At 51.3% G+C, this 6,897-nt stretch overlaps 1 protein-coding gene across 1 annotated transcript in view; it reads left to right on the top strand.

Moving 5' to 3' along the window:
* Nucleotides 1-4,411: 4,411 nt before the first annotated feature.
* Nucleotides 4,412-6,897, top strand: part of LOC121445379 (sphingosine 1-phosphate receptor 3) — a 14,506-nt gene continuing 12,020 nt past the window's right edge. Inside the window, exon 1 of the mRNA XM_041647508.1 lies at nt 4,412-4,635. The gene's annotated coding sequence lies outside the window, so the exon portion shown is untranslated. The remainder of the gene's footprint in view (nt 4,636-6,897) is intronic.

Genomic DNA, 6,897 nt, shown 5'->3' with positions numbered 1-6,897 from the left:
GTGACTGTATACATCTTGTTGAATTTCTCCACCATAAGCACAGGGTAACTGTCTATGATAAAACACGGAGGGGCTATGAACTGTGGGCACTGAGATGATTACCCTAGAGACACAGACATGGGGACATCCTAGAGCCTGGAGGAAATGAGAACCTGCAAAGCACAGACACGTTAACCTGGGAGAGGACTCGCTAAGCATTGCTCCCAGCCAGACTCTCTGGGGCTTGGGTGATTGACAGCGTGAGAAAGCTGCAGAATGTGGGAGAGGATCCTGGAGGAGGTGAGGGTGACAAACAACCTGGTGACAGAAAGCAGGATGCTCACTTCCTCCTTGGACATGGGCTCCTTCAGCTGACTACGAGGGACACTGGGGGAAGCCCTACCTTGGCAGTAGAGAAGGCAGGGTGCAGTGACTGTTTCTGATCAGGGTCTCGGTAGCTGTTTCCACCATCATTCCAGCGCCGATCCGCTCTTTGTTTCTCTAAAGCCCGCAGTGCCCTGCTGTTCCATGCCCAGAGGTAGCGAGGATGATGTGGGTTCTGACCCCACCCCCCAACTGTAGACAGTGGTTCACGTTTTCACCCACACAGTGCTGATCTGAAACTCTTCATGACCCTCGATTTCAGAGTTCCTCAGAATAACTCCCCAAGTCAGGAACGCTCTTTGTTCACTAGAATAACGGTTTGTCGCAGAGGACACAACTCAGGACCAGCCAGATGAAGAGCTGTGGCAGGGGGCGAGCAAGGTTGGCAGAGCGCGTGGAGCCCCTGCCCCTCCTCCACCTGCTCACCCTTCTGGAGCTCTCTGACTCTGGTGCGGGTCTTTGATGGAGCCTACAGCGATGCGGTCAATGCCATCATCACTGACTTCTGTCCCCAGTGGTGCAGTCTATGCCATCACTGGCTACTGTTGACAGGACTGTCCCAGCCCTCCCTGCTGTGCAGATCAGGGGAGAGGCTGAAGGTTTCACACCTCTAACTCCACGGTTGACTTTTCTATATTTGGACTCCACCCTCACACTAACCCTCTAGTCATCTTGCTAGCGTAAAAAGGAGAGTCAGTCTCAGGATTTGGAAACTCTGTCACAGGAGCCCCACAGGCCAAACATCAATCTCCTTTTAAACTTCAGGGCACTTGTAATTATCTTCCATAGAGATTTAACACATTTCCCTCAGCATGTACCCCAATACATACCATGTCTATTACAAATATCACACACATAAACACACAACATGCAGTATACTCACATCATATACAAACTCATACATCACACACTATATACACATACTCACATATCACTACAGATACACCACACAAACATGTACATCACACACCACACACCTCAGAAACATATGCATATACACCCTACAAACACACAATCACATACAAGTTCACGAGCGCGCACACATCACATACTACATGAATCACCACACTCACACACACAGACACTACATTACAGATACGCGGCGCAAACACACACTATTCAGGCATGCCCAAGCAAAGCACACTACACACTGCACAAACACCACATCTCACACACACTTTCTCCCAGCACTCACACCACAAGGGCATGGTGTATATGAGTTATGTCTCTGAAGGCCAGCGGCTTCTTTCTAAAACATGAACTGTGAGAGGAATGGTTCCCGGAATTCCTGGCTGACCTCAAGGATGACGACAGGGGATGGAGTAGGAGGGTGGTGATGGGGACAAGGTGCCGGAGTCACTTGCGTTGGCAGATGGCTGTCATGAAATGAACTCCCCCCTGAAGGATGTGGCAGCGAGTCAAAGGCTCGCCGTGGGTCCAAATAGGGTCGTGACATGCAGGGCCATGTCCCTTTCTGCAAGCCCACATCCAGGTCTGAACATAAAGCCACCTCTCGCAAAATCTGTGCGGTGCAAATCAGCAGAGAGGAAGTGGCTTGAGGTTGTCTATCAAGTTGCCGAGTGACCGTAAGAGCCACGCCCCCAACACTGCCTCAAGAGAATTTTTTCTCCAAGGGTGTCTATCTGTAAAGAATTCATCTTTTTTTCTCTGAGACCATGATTCCAGCAGTCAGCGTTCTCCAGAAAAACAGTCCAATGGAATATATACATGTATGCACAACATGTAACACCAACACACCTGCCAGGAGAGACTGACTCATTCACAAACATAACAAATCCAAACTCTGTGGAGCTCATGGGCCAACTCAAGCCTGAAGCCATGTGCACTGCTGTGGAGAAGCCAAAGGCCATCAGCGGGGGCTGCTCTCTAGCTGGGGGGGGGGGGGGATTGGCCTTTGTCTTTGGAACAGTCTAGTCATGCCCGAGGGATTAGGCAAAGCTCACTCCACATGGATTAGCCCTCTGCTGTGACAGCCAGGTGTTCTCCTCACCTAGACACCCTCACAAGCGCCTGGAGAATGAGGCTCAGAAAGTGTCAGAGTGCCCAAGGCTCAGTCCAGAGGCCACAGAACAATCTGACATCTCCACAGAAAGCGCTGCTTCGTTTCCAGCCAGAGCTGTGTGACCAGCACACTGTCCCACACACCTTCATCTAAGCTTATCCAACTCTATCTTTTCAGGGATGGTCGCAGAACAAGAATTCCCTAACTCCCCCATTCCTGCCAAGCTTGTGAACTGGCTTTCTCTCACCAGCCAGCAATACACAGGGAAGACTTTCAGTCAACAAACCTGACAGGAGGGCTTCTTCTCTCAGGAGACTCAGTCAGAGAAGTCTGTCTGTAGTGGGATCTATGAAGCCGGAGACTCATTATGAGAATTGAGTGTCTGAGCTTTAGTCTGGGTACAGAACAGCAGAAGGGGTAAGGCCTCTAGCACAGTAGACAGAGAAAAGGCCTCCACCACAGCAGACAGAGTGGGAATTCCATCAGGCCTGGACTGAGAGCACAGTTGCTTCCAGCTGGGAATCTCCGGAGTAAAGACGCTTCATTGAAATACAGATTTCTGAGACGCCTCAGAGATGCTGCGGGTGAAACCACTCTTAGGAAAGCCTGTTGTTAGCAGTGAAAGCCTGGTACTTCTGAGGTTGTGGGAGGCTGCTGTTGGAGGAACTGTCACAGGAACTCAGGGTCACCCTGTCCTATCAGGAATAAGCACCACTTTCCTGGGGAATGGAGATACAGAAGCTGTAACAACCACACCTCTACCAGCCATGGCAGTGATGGTGACACAATGGAAAACAGTCAGAGACTGGGCCTTTTGGTAGGCCAAGATGCGGTGCTCTTGCCCTGGCCACAGGAAGTGGCTGTATGGCCACAGGAAGTGGCTGTAGTGACTGCAGAAGCATCTTCGACGGCAGTAGCCTCTTCTTTAACGGGATATTGTAGGAGTCAAACGACTGAGACACACTCATTCCCACTGCATTCGGGGAGAGAAACAGCTTCCAAGACACGAAGCAGATTTCCAGAGCTCAGGGGAATCACGCTGCCACTGTGCAGCCAAGGCAGGGCTCATGACCCTGAGGGCTTGTGTTTCTCACCAGGCAACAGAGAAGGCCAAGGCCAGCCAAGTTCTGCCTTCCCATGCCAGCCGAATACCAAGTAAGCAGTTTCCTGCTCCAAGTTCATCTTCTTTAGGCAAGAAAGCACTTGAGAGGAGGTAAGAGGGACCTGGACCCTGCCTGCTCAGGAATTTAGCCATGCCCTGCTTCCTCTCCTCTTTCCCTCCCTAAGCTGGGCTGGAGAGCCTTTGCGTTTCCTTTGTAACTGGCAGCTGAGTGGTGGTTTCCTTCCAAAGATTCTCCTTTCTTCCCGCATGACGGGGTGAGACTTGCCCAGAGCACTGGAGTAGGCTGGGGTGTGATAGAGATAAGAGCTACTAAGGTGGGCAAGACACGAGAGCCAAGACACGCGCACAAATGGCTCAGGGGGCCCTTCCTTGCGGCTGGTAGAGGGATGGGGGGGGGGGGGGGGGGAGGCAGAGGACCAGAGGAGCTTAGCTTATCAGCTCAAGTCCGTAGATGGCCAATTTCAGACTGAACCAGTCCCTATCAAGGCAATGGTTACTCTAGTCGCCTTGAGGGGAGACATAATACGGATCCGCTCAAGTCCTCCTGGCCACCTAGGCAGGCTACCCAAGCCCAGCTCTGCACCCATTTCGGTGTCTGCAGCTGCTGGGTCCTGGAGCTCAGAGAATCTGCGGGATAGACGGAAGACCCTTGGTCAGGATCCAGGTTTTTTGTGTGTTGAGTGTGGGAAGGGGCGGGAGAGGGGGTCGGTAGAGGAATAGGGGCACGGGGAGTCCTAAGGGATGAAGAGCCCCAGCCTTGGGTCCTAACAGCCCGGGCGCAGCAGATTGGCAGAGAAGCTGGGCGGGGACGTGGCCCGGGGCGGGGACGTGGCTGGGGACGCGAAGTAGCAGGGGACCAGCCGGCCAAAGCTTGGGTTAGGGGCGGCAGGAGGCGGGGTGACTCTGGGCCCCGCCCCGGAGGGCCGTTGCAAAAGTTTGCCATCGGATCCTCTGGGGCAGAGTCTGGGTGAGAGAGTTTAGGGGAAGGCAACATGGTGCTGAGCGAGGTGGCCGGACGACCCAGAGGGAAACTTGAGACCACGAGCAACCTCCGGAGCCCCTAGACTGGAGTCTTAGCCAAGACACCGCAGGATGCAGCCAGTCCAGATGCGCTTTTCAGACCGAGGTGAGCGGCGGAACGGGGGTTGTTGTACAAATTCTAGTTGCGGGCTGAGCGGCTCCGGGTCCACCCGGTCCACTCTTAAGATAAAATTCCAACTAAGTCGGGGCACGATAGTGACCCGGCTCGGGAAAGCCTCATACCAGGCCACCTCTTCCTCTTCTCCAGGTCATTCACTCCGGTGACCTAGCCGCCTCCCGGGGCTGGTGGAGGGATATAGGATTCTTTTAAATTACAACCAGGTCTTTTAAAATGTAAACCCGGAGCGTAGGGAGCGGGCTCTCCAAGTTCCCTTGCTTTACGTGGCTAATTCAGAAGTTAGACGTCCTCACGGGAAGAAAACCTGGGGATGGGGGTGGCTGTAGTTTTTCCCTGGGCGGGGGGGGGGGTGCCCTTCTTTTAAGTTTTATTAGCTACAAAATTCCAGTTTTCTTAGCACTTTTCAAACTAGGCAATTGGGGGTGTCTGTCCTGGAGCTGGAATATAAAGGTGCCTGCAATGAGAAAATGAGCTTCCCAGGGGAAACTGGCATGCGGTTCTTAACTGAGCTAGAATAGAGGGAAGGGGGGCTGTTGCCCCTCTGCCTGTGTGTGATCTCTGTGTCCCCGTCTCTCTGGCCTTGGCCATTCCTGATGCCATATTCCTTATATTTTGATGTAAGAGGGACTTCTTGTCAGCTGTTCAGAGGGAATTGCTTTGCTTCGAACGTCACAGTAACATCACCCTGAATGGAGGGAGGGCTCTTCCACCCTGTACGCCTGCCTTATCAGTGCTCAGAGACCTCCGGAGTCCCTGGTCATTCTAAAATCTGCAGTCAGATTTAAAGTCTACGGTGTTGCATATCTCTACGCACAAAACTTAGTCAAAGTTCCTTCCTGCATAGGTGAAAACCAGGCAGACGGGGTTAAGAAACTTTAATTCCTAGAAAGTGGAGCCAACGGTTATATACTGCAGGCAAAGGACTGGCAAGTGAGGCGGTGGTCAGGGCTGTTTTGCTGAGGTGATGGTGGTGGTGGTGATCGTGCTTTATGTGTATGTGAGTGTGTGTGTGTGTGTGTGTGTGTGTGTGTATGTATATGAGAGTGTGTATGAATATGTGTATGTGTGTGAGATAGTGTGAGTATGTGTATGTGTGTGTAAGTGAATATGTGTGAGAGTCTGTATGAGTATGCATATGTGTGTATGTGTGTGAGTGTGTGTGCAGTTTGAAGAGCTATAGTGGTATCTAGATCTGTAAGCATCTTATGGGGTGCAGAGCTCAGTGCTGAGGTGAGCTATGTTGCCATAGAACCCCACATTGGGTCTTCCCATCTGCAGACCAGTAGATGCTCACATCTGGCCAGTGTCACTCTGCCTCCAGACACACCAAAGAGTCCACCTGCAGAGCCCACCCTTAGGGACCCCCCCCCCATATGGGGAGGATGACATTATAACCACTCGGCATCTTTTCAATGTCACTTATTCTCTATGATTTTTTTCATACATGACCCTCCTTGTTCGCTACCATATTTGGATGTAGGAACTCTTGTTTCCTGTGAAGGTTTATGTACTGGCCCGATGACCTGCTTCCCATGAATCTGGGACTGGTCCTTTCTCTGGAAACCATGATCCTTTGTTCCACGGATCTCTTTCTCGATGCCTATAGCTTATGAATATATTTTTGCTGCAAGAGCAATAAAGATTGAGTGCGTCACAATTTTGGAAATGTTGGGGTTCCCTTGTGGCAGTTGAATCCCCCTTTTCTACCAAAGGCTGAAGGCCACTCTTCAACAAGCTCTTTGTGTTAGCTGGGATATGGTGCTAGGGTCCCTGAATCTTATCATCGTGGCTACCCTCACGACTGCATGTTTATCAACTTTGGATCCAGGTCATAGTATTCTAAAGGATTTTCCACAGCGCTTGGAAGAAGTGTTCCTTGGCTTTGGATGTCCCTTCCATTCTTGTGTCTTTAGAGTTATCCAAACACTCCACCAAAGCTCCCAGACTGGCATTCCAGTAGCTTCAAGCAATTGGGCTGTAAAGGCACTTCACAGGCTCTTAGCACCTCCTAGTTAAGGGACCTATGACAAGTGACTGACTCATAAAAAGCTTATCCCTGAAGGGAGGGGCATCCAGCCTGGCCAAGCTCTGGACTAAGAAGTCTTGATCCCTCCCAACTTCAGTTTCCCCAATGTCCATTCAGAAACCACACGTTATCTTGGGAACTAGATGTATCATGGAGTGACCAGGTTAAAAGTATGCACAAACATGTGGTATCCTGCCCAGGAC

Source organism: Microtus oregoni, unplaced genomic scaffold, assembly GCF_018167655.1.
Source record: "Microtus oregoni isolate MIOR12 unplaced genomic scaffold, Mior012 000181F_ref0000086, whole genome shotgun sequence".
NCBI lineage: Eukaryota > Metazoa > Chordata > Mammalia > Rodentia > Cricetidae > Microtus > Microtus oregoni.
This window is presented reverse-complemented; position numbering and strand designations above follow the sequence as displayed.